This window comes from Arachis hypogaea, chromosome 16 (assembly GCF_003086295.3).
Source record: "Arachis hypogaea cultivar Tifrunner chromosome 16, arahy.Tifrunner.gnm2.J5K5, whole genome shotgun sequence".
Classification (NCBI taxonomy): Eukaryota; Viridiplantae; Streptophyta; class Magnoliopsida; order Fabales; family Fabaceae; genus Arachis; species Arachis hypogaea.
In genome coordinates, this window is record NC_092051.1 from 52,024,658 (window position 1) to 52,049,188 (window position 24,531).

The 24,531-nt window shown below is 31.9% G+C and overlaps 1 non-coding gene across 1 annotated transcript; it reads left to right on the forward strand.

Moving 5' to 3' along the window:
- The first annotated feature begins 1,621 nt into the window (after positions 1–1,621).
- On the forward strand, positions 1,622–1,729 carry LOC112761890 (small nucleolar RNA R71). Its single transcript, XR_003182261.1, has one exon. It is a non-coding gene; the product is annotated as a small nucleolar RNA R71 (small nucleolar RNA).
- The last annotated feature ends 22,802 nt before the right edge of the window (positions 1,730–24,531 follow it).

Consider the following 24,531-nt stretch of genomic DNA (forward strand, 5'->3'; position numbering starts at 1 on the left):
TCAACACCAAACTTAGAGTTTGGTTGTGGCCTCCCAACACCAAACTTAGAGTTTGACTGTGGGGGCTCTGGTTGACTCTGCTTGGAGAGAAGCTTTTTCTGCTTCCTCTCCATGGTTGCAGAGGGAGATCCTTGAGTTTTAAACACAAGGGAGTTCTCATTCCATTGAAGGAATATTTCACCTCTGTCAACATCAATCACAGCTCTTGCTGTGGCCAGGAAAGGTCTTCCTAGGATGATGGATTCATCCTCTTCCTTTCCAGTATCCAGGACTATGAAATCAGCAGGGATGTAAAGGCTTTTAACCTTTACTAACACGTCCTCTACTTGTCCATAAGCCTGTTTTCTTGAGCTGTCTGCCATCTCTAATGAGATTTTAGCAGCTTGCACCCCATAGATTCCCAGTTTCTCTATTACAGAGAGGGGCATGAGGTTTATTCCTGAACCAAGGTCACACAGAGCTTTAAAGAGCATGGTGCCTATGGTACAGGGTATTATGAACTTTCCAGGATCCTGTCTCTTCTGAGGCAATGTCAGTTGATCCAGATCACTTAGTTCATTGATGAACAAGGGAGGTTCAACTTCCCAAGCATCAATGCCAAATAATTTGGCATTCAGCTTCATGATTGCACCAAGAAACTTGGCAGTTTGCTCTTCAGTAACATCCTCATTCTCTTCAGAAGAGGAATACTCATCAGAGCTCATGAAGGGCATAAGGAGGTTCAATGGGATCTCTATGGTCTCTAGATGAGCCTCAGAGTCCCTTGATTCCTCAGAGGGAAGCTCCTTATTGATCACTGGACGTCCCAGGAGGTCTTCCTCCTTGGGATTCACGTCCTCTCCTTTCCTTACAGGTTCGGCCATGGCGCTTATGTCAATGGCCTTGCACTCTCCTTTTGGGTTCTCTTCTGTATTGCTTGGGAGAGTACTAGGAGGGATTTCAGTGATCCTTTTACTCAGCTGGCCCACTTGTGCTTCCAGATTTCTAATGGAAGACCTTGTTTCATTCATGAAACTTACAGTGGCCTTAGATAGATCAGAGACTAGATTTGCTAAATTAGAAGCATTTTGTTCAGAGTTCTCTGTCTGTTGCTGAGTTGATGATGGAAAAGGTTTGCTATTGCTAAACCTGTTTCTTCCACCATTGTTAAAGCCTTGTTGAGGCTTCTGATCCTTCCATGAGAAATTTGGATGATTTCTCCATGTTGCGTTATAGGTGTTTCCATAAGGTTCACCTAAATAATTTACCTTTGCTATTCCAGGGTTCTCAGGATCATAGGCTTCCTCTTCAGAAGATGCCTCTTGAGTACTGTTGGATGCAGCTTGCATTCCATGCAGAATCTGAGAGATCATATTGACTTGCTGAGTCAATATTTTGTTCTGAGCCACTATGGCATTCAGAGTATCAACCTCAAGAATCCCTTCTTCATAGGCGTCCCATTGATTACAGGATTCCTTTCAGAAGTGTACATGAACTGGTTATTAGCAACCATGTCAATGAGTTCTTGAGCTTCTGCAGGCGTTTTCTTTAGGTGAATGGATCCACCTGCAGAAGTGTCCAGTGACATCTTTGATAGCTCAGATAAACCATCATAGAATATATCCAGGATGGTCCATTCTGAAAGCATGTCAGAAGGACACTTTTTGGTCAACTGTTTGTATCTTTCCCAAGCTTCATAGAGAGATTCACCTTCTTTCTGTCTGAAGGTTTGAACATCAGCTCTAAGCTTGCTCAGCTTTTGAGGAGGAAAGTACTTGGCTAAGAAAGCCGTGACCAGCTTATCCCAAGAGTTCAGGCTGTCTTTAGGTTGAGAATCCAACCATAATCTAGCCCTGTCTCTTACAGCAAAAGGGAAAAGCATGAGCCTGTAGACTTCAGGATCTATTCCATTAGTCTTAATAGTATCACATATCTGCAAGAATTCAGTTAAGAACTGAAAAGGATCTTCAGATGGAAGTCCATGAAACTTGCAGTTCTGCTGCATCAGAGAAACTAATTGAGGTTTCAGCTCAAAGTTGTTTGCTCCAATGGCAGGAATGGAGATGCTTCTTCCATGTAAATTGGAATTAGGTGCAGTAAAGTCACCAAGCATCCTCCTTGCATTATTATTATTTTCGGCTGCCATCTCCTCTTCCTGTTCGAAAATTTCTGAAAGGTTTTCTCTGGATTGTTGTATTTTAGCTTCTCTTTAATTTTCTCTTCAGAGTCCTTTCAGGTTCTGGATCTGCTTCCACAAGAATGTTCTTATCCTTGCTCCTGCTCATAATACAAGGAAGAATGGACAGAAAAATGATAATAATAATAATAATAGAGATCCTTTATACCACAGTATAGGGATCCCTTATGTGAGTAGAAGAAAAGAGGAAGAAATTCGAACACAGATAGAAGAGGGGGTTCGAATTTGGTGATGATGTGAGGAAGAGATGTTAGTTAATGAATGAATAAATAGAATAGGATGAGAGAGAAGGAGGGAATTTTCGAAAATCATTTTTGAAAAGGGGTTAGTGATTTTTGAAAATGGTTTTTGAAAAATTAGTTAGTATTTTTCGAAATTTTTTTTTTTGAAATAAAAAAAATAAAAATAATTAGTTAATTAAAAAGAAATTTTTGAAAAAGGGGAGGATATTTTCGAAAATTGAGAGGGAGAGTTAGTTAGGTGGTTTTGAAAAAGTTAAGAAACAAACAAAAAGTTAGTTAGTTAGTTGAAACAAATTTTGAAAAGATAAGAAGTTAGGAAGTTAGAAAAGATATTTTGAAATCAAATTTTGAAAAAGATAAGATAAGAAGATATTTTTGAAAAGATATGATTGAAGTTAGTTTTGAAAAAGATTTGATTTTTAAAATCACAATTAATGACTTGATTCATAAGAAATCACAAGATATGATTCTAGAACTTAAAGTTTGAATCTTTCTTAACAAGCAAGTAACAAACTTCAAATTTTTGAATCAAAACATTAATTGTTTATGTTATTTTCGAAAATTATGATATAAAATAAGAAAAAGATTTTTGAAAATTATTTTTGGAATTTTCGAAAATAACCATGAATTTTGAAAAAGATTTGATTTTTGAAAAAGATTTTGAAAAAGATAAGATTTTCAAATTGAAAATTTGATTTGACTCATAAGAAACAACTTGATTTTAAAAATTTTTGAAAAAGTCAACTCAAATTTTCGAATTTGATGAGAGAAAAAGGGAAAGATATTTTTTTTTATTTTTGAAATTTTTATGAAAAACATGAAAATTATGCAATGCATGAAATTTTTAGATCAAAACAATGAATGCATGCAAGAATGCTATGAATGTCAAGATGAACACCAAGAACACTATGAATGTCAAGATGAACATCATAGACACAATTTTGAAAAATTTTTAATGCAAATAAAACATGCAAGACACCAAACTTAGAATTCTTTAATGCTTAGACACTAAGAATTCAAGAATGCATATGATAAACATGGAAAGACACAAAACAAAAAATCATCAAGATCAAACAAGAAGACTTACCAAGAACAACTTGAAGATCATGAATAACACTATGAATGCATGAATTTTCGAAAAAATGCAAGATGCATATGCAATTGACACCAAACTTATAACATGACACATGACTCAAACAAGAAACAGAAAAATATTTTTGATTTTTATGATTTTCTAATTTTTTTGTATTTTCTTTTAATTTTTTTGAAAATATTTGGGAAAAAGGAAGCAATGAATTCATAGTCCTCAATCAAAATCCTGGGAATTAGACATGGCTTAATAGCCAGCCAAGCTAAAACATGTTATATGAGACACTAGAATTCATTCTTAAAAATTCTGAAGAAAAATAGATTTTTGAAAACATTTTTATTTTAAAAAAAAAAATTTTTTTCGAAAACAAGAGAAAAATTTTTGAAAGATTTTTGAAAAATTTTTGAAAACAAAACAAAAAGAAAATTACCTAATCTGAGCAACAAGATGAACCGTCAGTTGTCCAAACACGAACAATCCCTGGCAACGGCGCCAAAAACTTGGTGTTGTTGCCGGGATTGGGATCTCAGATGATTCTTGGCGCCAAACAGGAACAATTAAGTCCCCGGCAACGGCGCCAAAAACTTGGTGCACGAAATTGTGATCTCCAGGCTCGAACAAATCCTGGTAATGGCTCCAAAGCTTGGTGCTCTGATCTTAATTCATAATTGTCACAACTTCGATACAACTAACCAGCAAGTGCACTGGGTCGTCCAAGTAATACCTTACGTGAGTAAGGGTCGAATCCCACGGAGATTGTTGGTATGAAGCAAGCTATGGTCACCTTGCAAATCTCAGTCAGGCGGATATAAAATAATCATGGAGTTTTCGAATATTATATAATAAAATATGGATAGAGATACTTATGTAATTCATTGGTAGGAATTTCAGATAAGCGAATGGAGATGCTTTTTGTTCCTCTGAACCTCTGCTTTCCTGCTATCTTCATCCAATCTGTCTTACTCCTTTCCATGGCTGGCTGTATGCAAGGGCATCACCGTTGTCAGTGGCTACATCCCCTCCTCTCAGTGAATAATATGCTCACGCACCCTGTCACGGCACGGCTATTCATCTGTCGATTCTCGATCATGCTGGAATAGGAGTCACCCTCCTTTTGCGTCTGTCACTAACGCCCAACAATCGCGAGTTTGAAGCTCGTCACAGTCATTCAATCATTGAATCCTACTTGGAATACCACAGACAAGGTTTAGACTTTCCGGATTCTCTTGAATGCCGCCATCATTCTAGCTTACGCCACGAAGATTCTGGTTAGGAGATCTAAGAGATATTCATTCTAGCTTATTTCATGTAGAACAGAAGTGTTTGTCAGGCACGCGTTCATAAGGGAGAAGGATGATGAGCGTCACACATAATCATCACCTTCATCACGTTCTTGGGTGCGAATGGATATCTTAGAAGCGAAATAAGAAGAATTGAATAGAAAACAGTAGTACTTTGCATTAATCTTTGAGGAACAGCAGAGCTCCACACCTTAATCTATGGAGTGTAGAAACTCTACCGTTGAAAATATATAAGTGAAAGGTCCAGGCATGGCCGAGATGGCCAGCCCCCATGGTCTAAGAACAATGCGTTCAAAGATGCCTAATACAATAGTAAGAGGTCCTATTTATAATAAACTAGCTACTAGGGTTTACATGAGTAAGTAATTGATGTACAAATCCACTTCCGGGGCCCACTTGGTGTGTGCTTGGGCTTGGGCTTGAGTGTTACACGTGCAAAGGCCATTTGTGGAGTTGAACGCCAGTTTCTGTGCCAGTTTGGGCGTTCAACTCTGGTTTTGGATCCTTTTCTGGCGCTGGACGCCAGATTTGGGCAGAAGGCTGGCGTTGAACGCCAGTTTACGTCGTCAATTCTTGGCCAAAGTATGGACTATTATATATTTCTGGAAAGCCCTGGATGTCTACTTTCCAACGCAATTGGAAGCGCGCCATTTCGAGTTCTGTAGCTCCAGAAAATCCACTTTGAGTGAAGGGAGGTCAGAATCCAACAGCATCAGCAGTCCTTTTTCAACCTCTGAATCTGATTTCTGCTCAAGTCCCTCAATTTCAGCCAGAAAATACCTGAAATCACAGAAAAACACACAAACTCATAGTAAAGTCCAGAAATGTGAATTTAACACAAAATCTATTAAAAACATCCCTAAAAGTAACCAGATTCTACTAAAAACATACTAAAAACAATGCCAAAAAGCGTATAAATTATCCGCTCATCAGAAGGCAACAATTTGAGAAATCTTTCCATATGCAACTCACCGATTTTGTGGTTGGCACATTCAGAAGAATGTAACGGCAAATATAAAAAACAAAAATTTTTCCAACGACTTCAGAAGATGTTTGTATGCTCCATGGAATCCGAATGAATTTGAAGAATATTGGGAGAATATGATAAAAAAAATATGGGTTGGAGGAAAATGAATGAATTCTAAATGAATATGAGAAGAGGAAAAGTTGGGCAAGCGATTACTTGAGGGATAAATTCTGTGCTGGATTTAGAACAATATCAAGGTGTGAGGCGATAAACAACTTCATCAAGAGGTTTATTTGCATTCGCCAAAGTCTTCTAGAGTTGGTCCAAGATTTTGAACATGCTCTTAGGGACTATAGGAACAATGTATTAGTTTCTCAATTTAAGACGCTGTATAGGGAGCCCATTCTAATTACTGGGCTAGAAGCATTGGAGCTTTCTGCTGCCAACTTTTACACAAGGGAGATTCTTGGAGAAGTAAAAAAGGAGATTCAAGGAGTGGTCGCATTAGATGTAATAAATGAGGAAAACATATCCACCATTGTTGTATTAAAAGTTAAGGAGTGTGACAGGAGGCAACAAATTTATAACGTACTTTATGATCACAATACTGAGCATATTGAGTGTGAATGTAGTCGGTGGGGTAGTGAAGGCATTCCTTGCAGCCACATGTTTTGTGCAATGAAAATGGTAGGTTTACAAAAGTTGCCAGATAGTCTTCTTTTGAAAAGATGGTCAAAGGATGCCAAGAAGTATCTGGATGAAAGTTCTGCTGGAGGCACTATGCAAGACAAAGAAAGAAAATTTTTAATGCGCTATAGCGCATTGTCAGTAGCAGCTACGTGGATGGTATTCTTAGGAGCTCAAGATGGTCCTTCTTTCCATGACACTATGAATGAAGTCTGTCGTTGGACCCAAACACTAGAACAAAAATCTGGCTTGAAAAGACAAACAAGAGATTCTCCCACGCCAAACTTCGTTGGTGACCCTTCGGTGGTCAAGACAAAAGGAGCACCCAAGGGGAAAAAGGAGAGGGGTAAACGGAGGTGCACTAAATGCAACAGTGCTGGTCATGTAAAGAATAAATGTCCTGTGAGCAATGACGGTGACGATTTGAGGGATAAGACTGGTAGTGGCGAGTAAGCTAGCTTTGGTACTGAGGAGGTCAGTAAGATGCAATATTGCATTAGTTGTTACTTGAATTAAAATAAACTGGTAACCTCTATGTTGTAGTTATTCTTGATAGAATTTTTGACTCCATGTATTATTTTTTCATAGGAGCTTCCCAAGGATCCTATGGCTTCTCAAGAGACATTAGCAGTGCCAAATACAGAAGTAAATGCACTTGTACAACAAGAGTTTGGGCTAGGTGATTTAGGATTGATTAATGGCCATGAGACTCCCATCCCACCGTATGGAAGTCATCAGTGGCTACTACAGGTATAAATAATAAGGGATGAATAATTGCATTATTGAAACTTAGTATTTTGGTAAGTTTTAAACTATTTGAAATCACATTATGATTCGCTGAAGTCCTTTTTATTTCTCTCAAATTTGTTTGTGATGTGAAGAACAGGTTGTACAACAAGTACATTATTCAAAGTTCAATGGGATGCAGTAGCATGTACTTGTATATACTCATGAGAGTATGGTTTAAGATGTTAGTTAAATTCTTGGATTTCAAATAGTAGTTCTTTGAGGTTGATATAAATTTTTAATAATTAAATTTTTAGATATTTATCATAACTTGTCATCATTACACTCTGCTGAAATGTGCAGAAGGATTCAATAGTTTTGATTTATATAGTTAAAATCTTATTGATTCTTATTCATGCTAAAATTCAAAAGGGTCTCTTGTTGTTTCTTATTCATGCTAAAATGCATGCTAAAATTTTGTTTGATTTACGAAATGCATGGAAAAATTATTATAACTGTAATATACCTTCCATGGTTGATGTCTCGACAAGTATCAATCTGTGTGCTAAAGAAAAAGACGATATGGAACCTGTGTTCTCTTCCTGAGAAAAAGAGAGTATTGCAACTACTTCTTCCAGAGGGATCTCTACAACAGTCCCATGATAACTCCAGAGGTGAAGCCATGTGATCCTTTGATCAGCAATATTTTAGTCGTCACCATGCTAAGAAATCAGTTATACAACTGGATGAAGAAATAGAGAAGGTATTTCTTGAATATTTATAGTATATTTGAAAAATGAAATTGGCTTATTAGAATTATTTTTAGATAAAAGATTAATTTTCTGAACAAGAAAAGAGAATGGAGGACAAGAGATCCTCATGTAAAAGGAAACGAATGAAAGAAGACATTAAAGAGCAAAATTTGGAAATTTATCGTCTTGTTTGAGGGTGAAATTCTCTCTAAAATGTCATGTGCTTTGAATAAAAATAGTGTGACTTAACTAGCAGGTAAAAATCGTAGCCAAAGATAATAGAACTATTCCTCTTTTAAGATTTTTGTTTTGAGGCATTCTGGTTCAAAAGTCAATAAGTAGCAAGAATTTTGTTATTGTTGACTCAGGAAGAATGAAAAGCATCTATTATGCTGGATTTATGTCTATAGAGCTTCAAACTTAAAGCATCAAAACTTTTGCAACTTCTTTTGTTATCTTATGAAAAAGTTTTGCCAAGCTGGTAGGTTTCTTTTTACCGCAGTGACTGTTTTGAAAAAACGAAGGAGATGCCCTTGATTTGTTGATAAATGGTTATTTGCTCTTTTTATCTAGTTTCATCTTGGATTTTAATCTGATAATTTCAAGCACATATTTACTCTGAACAATTAATACTTATGAAGGACAATTCTACTGGTATATAGGAATGTCATTTTAAAAAATGAATACCAATCTTCAAAGCTATGTGAGGCACTGTACACCAATTGCGAGGACATGATGGATCGGCTTCAGGTTCTCAGACTACCTTCCAAGGCAAAGTTTAATGCGGGATTGCAGAATTGCACTCATAGTTTTGAGAACGAGTGTGTCAGACCGTCGAAAACAAACTACGAGCAGCGCATAACGAAGGTCTGTTATCATAATTGCATTTTTCTGTCAACCTGTATTCTACCATATAATGGGGGCATAATCTTCACAATTTCTTTTTCAATTTTTGCAGATGTTGGGGAAATCTAAGTCTCAATTTATAAAGGATTATAACCAAAGGCTTTTTAATTGGTTGGTGGCCTTCTCCCTCGTCATGATCGTGATTGGCCGCTTTATTATAAAGTTCATTTTGATCGAAATGGGAGCATGGTTACTTTTTATATTTCTTGAGACCTACACAAGGATGTTTTGATCAGCAGAATCACTGTACTATAATCCAGTTTCACATTTTATAGTTGCAGCACCACACCATGTATATTCAGCACCACACCTATACTTAATTATCTATATATTCAGTACTAACCTACATGTTTGTGTTGGTGCAGTGGCGAGCCATGACTCTGCCTGATAGATACATTGAGCATGGATCTCAGAAGGATCAAATTCAAGCAGCAGGGTTGAGTTCAAACCATATTGTAGCTACTGCTTTGTCATTAACCAATGTTCAACGAAACAATCGTTTGCTTCTCAACATGCAAATATGAACCTTATTATTAATAGGATTTCAAATGTAAATAAATATATAACGCTAATAAATTAAAGCTCTGCCAAAGATTTGTTATTAGACCGTGTTTATTTGATGATTATTAAAACACCCCTAGCCTGCTAATGGGAACAGCAATTTGTACATCATAGGAAACAGGGGTGATTGGCTACTATATGGCTAGCTTTTATGACTCTTATATTGAGCAGAACATACAATTAAAAGCAAACCGTTGATAAAATTCAACAATCACTCACAAAGGGCAAAGTTTTGATTAATATCTGCTTAATTCAGATATAAATCAAAATAATTATTTATATAAAATAATATATATTAAAATATAAAATATATATTAAACATAAATTAAATATTGTATATTTATATACAAATAAATAATAGATAATTTAGTAGTTAATTTTTTGTGTGTGTATTTTAATATTTTTAACTAAAATATCGCCTTATATTAGCTAAATTATATCACATTACTTTGACATATATTATTCTACTTTTATCAGTGAATCCGCCAATAATGAGATGTATACACCTTGGGTTGGTCTGTGTTCAGGTAAATGTCACTAACATACTAAAGTGAACTGTTCCATAAATCCTTAATTATTGTCTATAAATATCATCTCATGCCCTAAATTTTTTAAGAAGATAATAAAAAAAATTCTAAGTGCAAGATATAAATCATTATAAATAATAAAAAGATCCATATATATTTAAATAGTCTAAAAGAAATAAGTGCAAGATATAAAGATAGCTTGTATTTTAAAGAAAAGTAAAATAGTCTAATTCAATCCATAACTACTAATAAAAAAGGTAATAAAATCCTAAGTCTGCATGACAAACTGCTGCATCTTTTTATTCCAGTCAGTGACAGCAAGCTCCACTATGATATCCCGCTTTGAGTTATTAGAGTCATTCACCAAATCCATAGCCAGGCGCATCTTTGTGTAATCATTGACAACCTAACAGATAGTAACAATGATATCACATAATGGGTAAGAAAAATATTGCATCCATTGAGCGACCCAAATACCACAGTCATTCCTTTGCCACAATTTAATGCAATATTAACAAAGCAATATAACAAATTAACAAACAGCCACTAAATTGAATACATACTTTAAAAAATGGTATATTTAAACTTACGATTTGGCAGATTGTTGCGGGATAGCTGGCTCATCGAATTTATACTTAGAAAATTGAATGTTTCTAAAGGAAGGTGTTTGACCGAAGTTCTTGTCGGATAATAAATTCTCAAGGTAATTTACCATATTGTTAATGACATTCTTATGCTCTGTCATCAATGTGCCCTTTTTGAAAGAGTCCAGATATCTCACGAGCTCGTGAAGTAAATCAACCACTATGAGAAACCAATGGTCATTGAGATAAACTGGAACAAAAATCTACAACAACAGTCGGAAAATAACCTTAACTAAAAACAGCCTTGAAATAAAATTATACGAATCAATTGAAAGTTCAATAAAATTAATGAACCTGGTGTAAACTGGCAAGATCTCCCATTAAGTTATTCTTGATGTATTTCATTGTGCCGACACAGTTCTGTTTTGGGCTTAAAACAATTTGCTACAATGCATATTGAACTAAGTGAGGAATCTTATTATGTTTCTAGTCTATCTGGGAAGATATATTAATTTTGAAGACAAAATTTCGAACTGCAAATAAACTTACAGAAAATGTCGGTGGCAGAAACCATTGGTTGCCATATTTGTTTTCTTTTGGCCCAAAATGCCATTTGGTGAGCATCAAACAAACTAAGGTAAGGACCTATGGAATACAGACAATCATGGTTATTCGGCACCAATCCAAATTTGATAATTTTACAAGGATAATAAATAAATAATGCAAAACTAATTCTTACATCACCAATTATTAGCTTGCTGGGCATTATAGTCAGAAGAGTCTTGTGTGTGCCACTACAATGATCGTCTGGAATAAGAACTTCTATGAAATCATAAAATCAGAATATTATGCTATAGTGGTAGAAAAGGTTATAAAAAAATTATATGACAAATTAGTAATAAAATGAGAAATAAGTTAATTTTACTTGCTCTGGATCCAAATTGTTTCCAAAGATGTAAGCAGCAATGACCAATTCTTTATCAAAAAATTTCATCTCTTTAGTTGACCGAAATAAAAGGTCCAAACACTATAAAAATAATGGCAACAAAAAATAAGTTCAGTACTCATTCATTTTGATCAACACAAAGTGTGAAAAATTGCAATTATAAAAATAATAAAAATATTTTATAAGTTGGATTTTAGCGTTTTCAGATCTAACAAAAACATGGCAAGTGTTTTAAACCGCAGTAAAAATATTTATAAGTTACTAACTAAAGCCACACTTACATCGATAATATAAATACTAAAGTTGCATTTTCATAAAATATGATTACTTTTACTAACTTAATTACCGAGGATGGAAAAGCACAATGTTATAACGTTAATTATTTACTCAAAGTATACACACAAAATCAGCTAGATATTTTTTTCATATTAAAAATAAAAAAATTTTCATCTACTAACGTTATCCGAAAAGTTACGTACTCACACATGGCATGTCATCCCTATCCATATTTGGATTGTAGTTGTTGTAGTAAAGCCATGGACGCCCTGGAGAAAGCTTCTCTGCAAATTGTAATTCTTTCTGCAACTCCAAAAAATATGATAATTATTTTAGACACTGTTACTTATTTGTCAATAATGTCCTCTCAACTGATCAGCTTTCCACGACATCAACAAATGAAATTCTCATATCACTATATAAATTTAGCTCCCTAGTATTAATCAGGATTCTAATCAACCTTTCAATGTCGCTAACAGGCACAATATGATGACCATAAAAAGAAACTGGTACTCACAAGCCTAAAGCCCTTAATAGTGAAGCTCAGACCTCATATATAGTGAAAAAGAGAGAAGTTCAGGAAGTGATTGTATTTTATGACTTAACATTAATATTATAATATGTGACAATACTAAAAAGTTCTTCACCCCTAAATGAAAACAGTGGCAAATCTAATGGTTGAATAATATTGTATTTTGTGAACTATAACATCATCTATTGTGTACTATTTTGATCAAATGCTATCTATGTGGTATTTAATAGTTGTTATTTAAAAATAAAAACATAAAACCTTAACTACGGAGACCGGTAATCCACGCTTTTTTCTCTTGCACCTCCAAGTACTCTTCTTCGTGACTGGTTCGTCATCCAAACACATTGAGGGATTAGTATCAAGTATTTCTTTCAAAGGGTCCGACAGCGGAGTAACAACTGGAGCAGTATTCAAAAGCTTTACGCGTTTCAAAGTGTCCGACGACGGTGTAAAAACTGGAGCAGTATTCGAAAGCTTTACACTGTCACTCCCGCTTTTTGGTGAGGAACTGATGAATCCACATCTTATGGTATTTATTTGCTCTATTTGGGTGAATTTCATCAACTTTTCTTGTATTTATCCATTAAAATAGCATAGTTTCATCGTTTCTCCCTAAATTATACTTGAAAGTAAAAATATGCTTTTTAAGCTTTATAATTGCTAAATTTTATTCACTTTAATTCCATTTGATGCCTTGATGTGTTTGTTGAGTAATTTCAGGTTTACAAGGAAAGTATGGATTGAAGAAGTGGAAGGAAAGCATGCAAAATGGGAGAATTCAAGAAATGAAGGATTTGTAAAGCTGTCAGTCCTGACCTCTCGGTACTAAATTGATCATAACTTGAGCTACAAAGATCCAAATGAGGCGGTTCCAGTGGCATTGGAAAGCTAATGTCCGGGGCTTCAAATTAAATTGAATTGAAATTTTTTTTTGAAACTTGCATGATTCATACATTGTGGAATATGATTTTTGAGTTAAAGAACACATAACTTGTGAGATTTTGAGCCTTATTATGTGGTTGCATTATTCAACCACTTACTTTATTCTTGTGTGTTGCTCTTCTCTATAATTGCAGTCTTTGGGTTGTTTAATTCTATATATCCATTGTTTAATGTATATTTATGCAATTATGTGATTGAGGCCATTATTCTTTTATAACTCACTAAACCCAAAAAGTCTACCATTTCATTTACCTTTGCTTACCACTTTGAGCCTTTTTAATCCCATTTTGTTCTTGATTGAGCACATCATTAACCTTAAGCGAAAAACAATGAAACGTCCTTTATTTGAATCTTTGAGTGGCTTAAGTTAGTGAGAGTGTATAATGTTTAAGTGTGGAGAAAATGTGGGAACTTTGGTTGATGAAAATGTGTGTTTTAATTCTTGTTGGAAAATATTAGAAATTTGGGTACATACTCATGTAATATTATAGAAACCATATGCATTGATGAGTTGGTATTATATTATGTTAAGAAAAAAAAGAAAAAAAAAGAAATAATGAAAAGGGGACAAAATTACCCCAATGTGAAATCTAATAAAAAAATCAATGCATATGTGATTGAATTTGATGCATGAGTGTGTATATATGTAAAAGTTAGATTATGGGTAGCTAAGCTTGATATTAGAAGTTTATAAGTTGTGTGTGTGTTAGGTGATAATTTAGGCTGATCAAAGATTCAAATGCAAGCTCACTAAGCCACATATATATATATATCCTTACCTTTAACCTTAGTCCCATTACAACCTTGAAAAGACCTCATGATTTTTTCATATGTACATTAAATTTGTGTTGATTGGTTAGATGAAGAACAAACTTTAGAAAGCATGATTAGAGGATAATTGAGTGAATTGACCCTAAACACTTGAGTGATTATAGTGCATACACATATCCGGTGAGGGTTCAATCACTCAATTCCATATTTCCACCTATGATTATTGCTTATCTTGCATGCTTTGTTAAATTCTTTTATATGACTCAATTCAATTGTGAATAGGATTTGGTTATAATTGCTTTAGCCCTTGATTGTGTATAGATGCTTTCTTGGAAATTGATTTAATTAGACTAATTAAATACATATATATAGTTAGATAGTATAGTTACATACATATAGGTAGATTGCATATAGTTAGTTACATTGAATAATTGTTAATTCCCCTTCTCCTCTTCCTTTGGTATAGCATGAGAACATGCTATTGTTTAAGTGTGGGGATGTGATAGATCCACATTTTATGGTATTTATTTGCTCTATTTGGGTGGATTTCATCAACTTTTCTTGCATTTATCCATTGAAATAGCATAGTTTCATCATTTCTCCCTAAATTGTACTTAAAAGTAAAAATATGCTTTTTAAGCTTTATAATTACTAAATTTTATTCACTTTAATTCCATTTGATACCTTGATGTGTTTTTTGAGTAATTTCATATTTACAAGGCAAGTATGGATTGAAGAAGTGGAAGAAAAGCATGCAAAATGGGAGAATTCAAGAAATGAAGGATTTGTAAAGCTGCCAGTCCTGACCTCTCGGTACTAAATTGATCATAACTTTGAGCTACAGAGATCCAAATGAGGCGGTTCCAGCGGCATTGGAAAGCTAATATCCGGGGCTTCAAATTGATATATAATTTGCTATAGTGGACATAAGTCTAAGTGTGCGAACGCACACAATTTGTGCGTACGCACAAGTCAAAAAATAGCAAGTGTGCGGACGCACACATCTGTGCGTCCGCACAGATCCTGGCACGTAAGCTCATTAATTGCAAATCGCTGGGGGTGATTTCTGGGCTCCCAAAATCCAATTCAAGTCATTTCTGAAGCTATTTCAAGCCAAATTGAAGAGGGATGAAGGAGGAGCACTTAGGTTTAGGATTTTACATGTTTTTGTTAGTTTTCTAGAGAGAGAAGCTCCCCCTTCTCTCTAGAATTAGGATTTTCTTAGTTAATTTCCTTTTAATTTGAGCTTTTAATTCCTGTTTTAGTGTAGTTTCATTTATGTTTTCATGCTTTATTGTCTTAGTTCTCTTACTTCTTCTTCTTAATTTCTCAATTTTGTCATCTTTATGTTGATGGATACTCTTGTTACTTTTAATTTTGTTTAATGCAATTTTGATGTTTTATGTTTCTTTTATGCTTATTTGAGTTGTAATTATGATTTTATTGCAATTGATAGTTATAGATTTTATTATTGTTGTAATTTAATATGCTTTTCCCTTTTATGCATGTTATGTGTTTGATAAAATATCTCTTATAGTTTTTGCATAGTTTTTCATACTCTTGGCTTGGAATTGGATAATTAGGTGACCTTGAGTCATAGATGTCCATTCGATATTGTGATTAGAATTGTTAGTTGGTTTGGTCTCCACTAACGCTAGCCTTTCACTAAGTTAATTAGTGAGTTGATTAGGACTTGTGGATTGAGATCAATTATGCCATTTTGACTTATTTTCGATGTTAGAATAGACTAATTAGAATTAATTCTTAGCAATTATCATGTTTGTGGTCTATGATTATGATAGGAATCCTTAACTCCCAATCCTTGCTAAGAGTTCCTCCTTTTTGCCACTTGAATTACATTTTTGATTTACTTGCTTTGAGCTTTAATTCCTTGCATGCTTCTTTACTTTCTTGCCTTCTAATTTTCTTGTCACTTGCTATCACAAACCCCTTCCTTGTCTCATAGCCAATAATATGACACTTTATTGCAATTCTCAGGGAGAACGACTCGAGAGTTTAAATACTCTTGGTTATTTGATTTGAATTGTGATAATTCTTTGATTTAAATTTTGATTGTGAGAGTTCATTGTTGGTTAGGACTATGCTATTAACGAAGTGATTCTTATTTTGATTGATTCTAAATCGGCAATAATTCTCACATCAGGAACCAACCGTTTTCACAATCTCTGGGAGAACTGTTGTTATCCCTTACACAACAGCTTCGCAAATCATCGTCGACACCCTTTCCAAGCTACAAGATGCCATAAAATAAGACGCGTTACTTGTATAATAAAGTAACAACACAGCAACTATAAACATCATAAAAGATAATTAAATACATGTTAAATAGAGTAAGCCAAGAAAGTTAATGCATATTTGGGTATTGTAGCCCAAAAAATAGATTACCTTCTCATCCAAGGCAGAGAAGTCCATGTTTGATTCTTTCTTAGAAGTTACAGAGGCAACTACTGTGTATTGTTCAAGCCAAATAAATTTTAATATTTTTATTATACTAAAAAAAACTACTAAACAGAATTTACAAAAGACTAATAATCCGATCATTTAACAAAAACAAGCGTGATTACCTTACTCATATTCTTCGTTCCTCTGATCTGCAGTGATCGAAAAAAGAGTGTTAGGTTTAAAATTTCGTGATAAACACTGTTATTTATAGAGATAACTAATAAAGATAACAAAAAAATCTATTTTTTTATAAAGATATCCTAATAAATCAAAAAGATATTATAATTTTTCAACTAATATTCAAATTAAATCCAATTTTGTTGTAAAGATATCGTAACAAATAATTAAGATATTTTATTTTTTTATTTGATATTCATATTTTAAAAAAAAAGATAATCTATTATCTTCTAGAATTAAATACTAATGAGTATATTTAGGGGTTAAATTCAAAATTTAAATCCAAAATAAAGTATTTTTTTATTCAAAATTTAAATTCAAAATATTTTTAATTAATTACTTTTAGAAAAGTATAAAAAGATTTCAATTCTATTACAATATATCAATTCTGTCATCATATAATTTTATAGTTAAATTCAATTGTACAAAGTTAATAACTAAAAAATAAATTCTTAATTACATATTTAATTTCTACTAAAACACATAGTTATAATTACATTATGAGACTAATAATTATTATTATAATTACATGTGTATTTAAGTAGGAACTTTACAAGAAGGGAAATGCGAGACAGATATGCTTATCCCTAAACCCTTACCTTACACTATATATGCTTTTTCACATTATTAGGTCAATGTAAGTAATATATTGATAAATTGAGAATTGATATAGTAATAATAAGCAAGCTAAGCATGCATTGAAAGAGGCGTTACCACCTCAACATACATATAGGATTCAAAATTTAAATCCAAAATAAAGTATGTTTTTATTTAAAATTTAAATTCAAAATATTTTTAAATCCGTCCCAAACATTACAATCTTAAATTATTAAATTATTAACGATCCAAGTTTAAATTGGGTAATGCTTTGTCGTAACTTCATGTACAAATCTATAAACAAATCAAATTCAAGTTGTCACTATATTAATACTGAATTAAAGTTGTATTAAATTGCTAGTATGATAATTTAGACTTATTCCTAATTAAAAATATTATCTAAATTCTTTTAACATTATAGTATTGTATCATAAATAGCTTAAATAATAACATTAAACAAAAAAATAATAAATTGAAGAAATTAATTTTCTTCTACTATTTGAAGTAATAGTTGATGCAACAAATTTTTTTTTCTTTCATAAATTCAAAAAGTATTTCCAAAAAACTTTACTTAAATAAAAGTATTTTATAATATACTATTAATATTTTATAAAATAATATAATATTATAACTATTTATAATATCTCGAATTTCTTATCTTTAATTTTTTATAACTAGTAACCATTTTGCGTAGGCACACAAATATATCCTTATCTTATTTTTTCAGTTATTTATTTTCTATAAACATATTATAATTATTAATTTTCTATCGTACTTAAAAAGATGGTCTGAATTTGCGTAATTTTTGTACATTCAGTCTGATCAGACTATTTTTCTTAGTTGTAGTTACAAAAATAATTTTAATGTATAAATATCTAAGGTCTAGAATTCAATACCATAGATATTATTTAAAGGGTAAAGTATATTTTTTATCCTTGAAGTTTGGTAAAAGTTTCAAAAATACCCCTAAATTTTATTTTATTTCAATTTTATCTCAAAAATTTTCGATTTGCATCAAATATACTCTCGACGGCTAAATTTTCAAAGACCAATCTAACAATAATGCATAAAAATTATGCTTTATTTGTTTGTGTTGAGGGTTGTTCTTATGAAATTGTTGTTGAATTGGTCTTAAATTTTTTGAAAGATTAGCCGTCTAGGGTATACTTGATGTAAATCGAAAACTTTTGGGACAAAATTGAAACAAAAGAAAACTTAGGAGTTTTTTTGAAACTTTTATCAAACTTTTGGGAAAAAATATACTTTACCCTTATTTAAAGAACTGTATTCTAATATTAGGATTTGATTAGTTTAATCTCCAAAGAAATGTTCTAATATAATACTAGTTATACTACACATAAATTATACTAGTTATACTACAATTATACTTAATTATTTGTTCTTAAACTAAAGAATCAGATTATTATATCATTAATTAATAATTTATTCTCTAATTTTAGAAGCATTATGGTTAAATGAATATATTCTAATTACGAAAATTAATATAATAAATTAAATTTTTTTTTTTAAATTTTGAGAATAGAACAATATTTTAAAATTAATTTAAGGTGTTTAAATATCATAATTGGTTTGTTTTAGATAGTTATATTACGTTATGTTAATATTTTGTTTCCTAATGTGTTGGATAATATTTTATCTTGATATTATTTATATAATAGCATTAATCAATAATTTTTTTTAATTTTAAATAATATTATACTTACGAAAAGATGATAAATTTTAAATTAATTAATGGTAACATCTTATATGATTATATTATTAGGAGAAAGATAATATTCTTATTTATTACTATTATACTTTTTTAAATTATACAAATTATACTATAATCTTACAAATTATTTATTTTTAAATTATAAAATCAAATTATTGTATTATTAATTAATATTTTTTTCTATTAATATAAACATTATGCAATTATTTTATGAAAGTTAGTTATAAAATTTTTACTGAAAATATCTCCATAAAAAAGTTAGCAACTTTACAAATCTTTGCATAATAAAATTATTGGAGTCTACGATTATACATTGACTTTAAGTCAAAAACACTTTGAGAGAGAGCCAATAACTTTTTATACCAAACTGAAGATACATCGGAAAAATATTTATGAAGATGGTCCAGTTTCAAAAGTACTTATTTACACTTCTTTAATTATTATATAAATTAAAAAAATAAAATCTCTCAAAATACCATTATCTTTGGCAAAGAGAAGTTAATGTCACTTAAATAAATATAAAAGAGCTACAATAATTTTTGCCAAATTTAAGAGGAAACCTATATAAATTGCCATTAAAACAAATTTTAACTGCTACAGTATATGCATATCACTACTAGAAATAGAATTTTTTCGAACGAAATTTTCAAGCGAAATTCATTCCGTCTGAATGACTTTTTAATTTCGGAAAAATTTAAGACAAATGTCGAACAACTTTTAGTGGAGGCATTAAAATAATATGTTCTGTCCTAAATTTGTCTAAATTTTGTTCCAAATTTTTCTTGGTTGGCGCCAAAATTTTCATATAGATTAGCAACACATTTTGAAGAAAAACTATAATTCATTCGTATTCTATCTGAATATGCGCAATAACTTCAGACAGATTTGGAACGTATTTTGAAAAATGTTAATTGTATCCCAAATTTGTCTATAATTAATCTTAAATGCTTTTACCATAGCTAACCTTTCGAAGTAGCTAAAACTTTTTCCCACAAATTTGGGATGAAAATAACATTATTTGTAAATTTGGTTTGAAAGTGCATCAGTTTTCAAACGAATTTCAAATGTTTATTGAAAAATTTTAACATTTAGTACAAAACTATTATCTATATATTAAATTAGTCTATAATTTATCCCAAATATTTTTACTATTCCAAAATAAATTTTTTTCCTAAAATAACCTTAATTATATAACTTATGAAAATGTACAATTTTTTGTTTCTAAGCTCGATTCCAAAACTTCTTGATCAAAATATGAAATAATCATCATAATAATTAATATCTCATTTATTATTATACATTTTTTTGAAAATTAGATTAATAAGTAAGTAGTTAGTGTTTATTTATACACCTGTCTTTCATAGCAACTAAATTTTTTCCTTTACAAAATTAGTTTAATATGTTTTAACATTATTCATATATTAGGAACGTTATTTTTTAATCCACACAAAAGTATAGAATAAAATAAAATAAAAGTAAAACCAAACAAAATTCGATAGAATACATATACACTAGATATGACTCATATTTTTTGTTATTTTGACTAACGTTTGTTGTTTCCAATTTATCCTTTCATTTTTTTTGTTAGATTTAATCTTATTTATGGTAAAAATAATAAAAAAATCACATAAAATAAAAAAATCATATTCTTTTTCATAAGATTAAGGTATATTAAACATTAAAAAAAAATAAATGTTGAACGTAATTTAGAGGTCTATGACTCTTTTTTATATAATTCGAGACAGTTATTTTATTTTATTCATCTTATCTATTAATATAAAAAGAATATTTAATTTTAAATGTTAATTTTATTAAATATTTATCTTTTAAGATTATTATATAACGAAAATTTAAAAACACAATTTAATTTAAATATTATAAAATTAATATTAAGTATAATTTTTTAAATATCTATCTTTTAGATAAAATTTTACTTTTAAAATTTGTTATATGTAATTATTTCAAAGCTGCTCATTTACTTTGCGTCAAAAATTAAAATTTTATTCAAAATTGCCTTTTAGTTTCAGGGAATTTCAGTTTTAGAGTGTCTTTTCCCTTATATCACATCTAGCTAGGTTACCTTGCCAAAAACCCAACCTTTTTTCAGAACCGCCTTCTGGTCGCAGGGTAACTTCTTGATCTCCTTCTCCCACCGCAACCTCGTTCTTCTTTTTTTCCCTCTCTCTTTTTCACCCTCTTTCACCGACGTTCGTCTTCTCCCTTTCCAACTCGGAGCTCGGCCCAGCTCCTCCTCTTTGGCATCATTGTCACCGCACCTCCAGCAGTGGCAATAACATAGTACGACTGCATTCTTTTTCCCTTTCTCTGCTTCAAGAACCCTAGTCATCACCTCAGGTTCTCTCTTTCCAGTCTATTTTCTTTAATTAGTTAGTTAGTTAGAATTTGCATGTTGTTAGTGGATTTAAGCGGTTAAGATAGGTTAGGATTAGTTTATTAGATCTTTGTTAAGTTGCAAGTGTTGGATTATGGCTGTTATGGATTGAATGCCGCTGAAAAATGCTTGATTATGCAGAATTTCTGCATTGCACACCATATGTTTGATTGAATGCCCATGTGATGCTTTGCATTTTATTTATATGTTGTAGCTACTATAAAGATTAAATTGCTTTTTGTTAGGCACATTGTTCTTGGAAGAGGCACTTTTGGCTATATTTTGATGCTTGTTCAACTTACAATTCATTAGCACATTGATTTTGTTTTGTTTTGTCAACACCTATATAATTTGTTGTTTTCTACAAGTAAAGAACCTTCACCGAGAGAATGTTAACTACTAAAAAAATGATAATAGCTAACAACTTTGAGTATGCTTTATTTTTGTTCTGAAAAAGAAGGATGGTATTTCAAAATTTATATAGGTTCCAATGAATAACATGTTATATTAGATAAAGCATAATCCTGAGATAAACCTTTAGGTACTGGTATGACGACCAATGATCATTAAACCTTATGGCAGTACTGATGTAAGCATGGTCTGAGTAAATTGGTGCCATCTTCATTTGTCCACTATAGACATTTTAACATAGAGCAATATTTGAGATGCCAAATTTCCAAGGTCCCATCCATAGTAATTTGGGTCTGTAGCTTCTATCTATTTCTTTCTAGTAGTCCACCACTTGGCAATAACTGCTGGATACCTCTTATAATTTTTTGTTCCTGGAGTTTTGAGTTATCACAGATAAAGCACTGTCTTTGTGTTGAAAAAAGAAAAATTTTAATAACTCCATTTATTTATTCCTCTGAGAAACTGCTTTTAGATGGGCTTTCTGCTTTGCTTCTAGTATATTTTATGTTGGTCCTTGTGTTCAAGTTTGGATATAGTCTTGCAGGAAAGATGATAAATGCTGACTTTTTTCGGTCATCCTTTTTCTGTTCAAGTAGTCGATACAAGCTCGCTTTGTCAAATGGCACATAGCAAATAAAGAAATCCAAGATTGTTCTCTCTTTTGTCCGGATCCAGATGCTTTTGGGCTCATGAACCTAGTTTATGATAGCAAATAGGAGGAACATAATGTGCATCAACCACAACAACCACAATGAATGTGTTCCTCCTCCAATGGGTTATGGTAGACCACAACAACTACCTTATCAATACAGTTACTATCATCATCAACAGCGTTATCCACCACAACAACAGCCGCAGCAACAGGCTCCTCCTCCTCCTCCTTCTCCATGCTCATATTATGGTAATGCTAATGGATGCACCATATCATGAGCTCTGCTACTTATTAATAGTTGCTTCTTAGTTCAATTCTAATTCTTCTAATGTTTTGGTATATATCCTATGGTTTGATTTTGACTTTTTTTATGAAGAGAACTACCTAACTAAGAATATGACATTATTTTATATTTAAACTACATTTTAATCTATGACTTCTGCATTTTTTTATGGAAAATTTGTTGTGTGTGTCTGAAGTTTGTGGTGACTTTTTGGTATATACTTTATATATATTATTTTATTTATTTTGTGATATCTATTTGAAAGATAAAATATATTTTATCTGTATTTTTATTTTCTATTACCATTTTCAATGTTTTTTATTTTTAGTACTAAAAATAAAAATACAAGCTGAATACATCCTAAGATTCCCATAAAACATGGGAGTAAGAAAATAAATAGTAAAAAAATACATATAAAAGTAACGATTATGTAAATAATCAACAAATTCATTCTCATGATAACATCAAAGGAAAAACGAAACTAAAATTCAGAAAGCAATTTTAGGATTATATAGTTGAGATTCACTCTAATGTCTTAACCATTTTTAATAGTAGTAAATCCAGTTAGCAATTGAAGGTTGAACTTTCATTGATTATTTCACTCGTTGCAGCAAAGGAAATCATACATAACAGTTTAGAGCAAATCAATTGATGGAAGCTGAGCTAAGGGAGAAAATATGAACATGGATTGGGAGCACAACATGCTCATATAAGTCTTATTATATATACAAAATAGATTAATCATTACTAGACACAAGAGTCAAAGCTTTGGATCATGTTTTACAAACTCAATAAAAAAATAGAACAATTCAACTCTACCATGGCATTTGAATGCCTTTTGAGTAATAATATCATATTTCTGGCACAGCTCCACAAGAATCAACTCAGATGAAACCAGGCATTGACAGTAATTGGCTTTCTTCTTCTACCAATTAAATGTGTCATTCATTCGTAGCATAAATAAGAAAATAATACAATAAATTTCATTGCATGAGAACCCCACCAGACATCTAAAGCAGGAACAGAGAGCAAACACCCTAGGGTCAGCAATTAGCAGAATACTACTAACATTGCACTTTGTATGCTTCACATCGCAGTATTTTTTAATTGACGGTTGGTTTCTGTGTTTCGTCCGGGGGAAAATTATTTAAAGGGTGGCTAATTGAAAGTTCAATTGGCTTTGTTCTTCTTTGCTTTCCATCTCCTTTACATTGTCTACTATGTGCTGTATTTTCTTCGATAGGCTCTCGTTATACTCGTCAATATGCTCGAGTATCAATTCAAGATGTCTTTCATAGGTGGCAGACCTCTTTTTCTCTGCTGTACGTCAACTGCTGATTTAATTCCCGAATTCTATACCGTTCACCCTGAAAAATAGTATCAGAAAACAAAGAGGTAAGTGGGGGAAAATAAGCTGAAAACATGTAAAAGAACCAATATTATCCTGAAAAACTTCATTTTGAAATAGCCTGATGCTAATCTCCAACATTTAGCTTAATAGTGACATCATGATCCATCCAATTTGTCATTTCTAATCAATCTGGCATGAAGTAACTGTGAAGATAACTAATTTAGTAATGCATAGCAATGGAAGAAGGAGAACTGACCGGATATTGTTCGTAGATGAAATCCCTTCTGCCACCTCCTGGACCAGCAAGAAGGTGTGTGTGTTCCTTTACAAAACGTGTAACAACCCAGCTACCAGATTTTACTTTCCTTACCATTATCATTGCCTTGCAACCAACCCTTGTCTTAACCCTTTGCCGTATAACATTTTCACGCTTGTCAGTCATCCTGTATCCCTCTTTGTTGCAGACAAAAATCTGCCCAATAGCAGA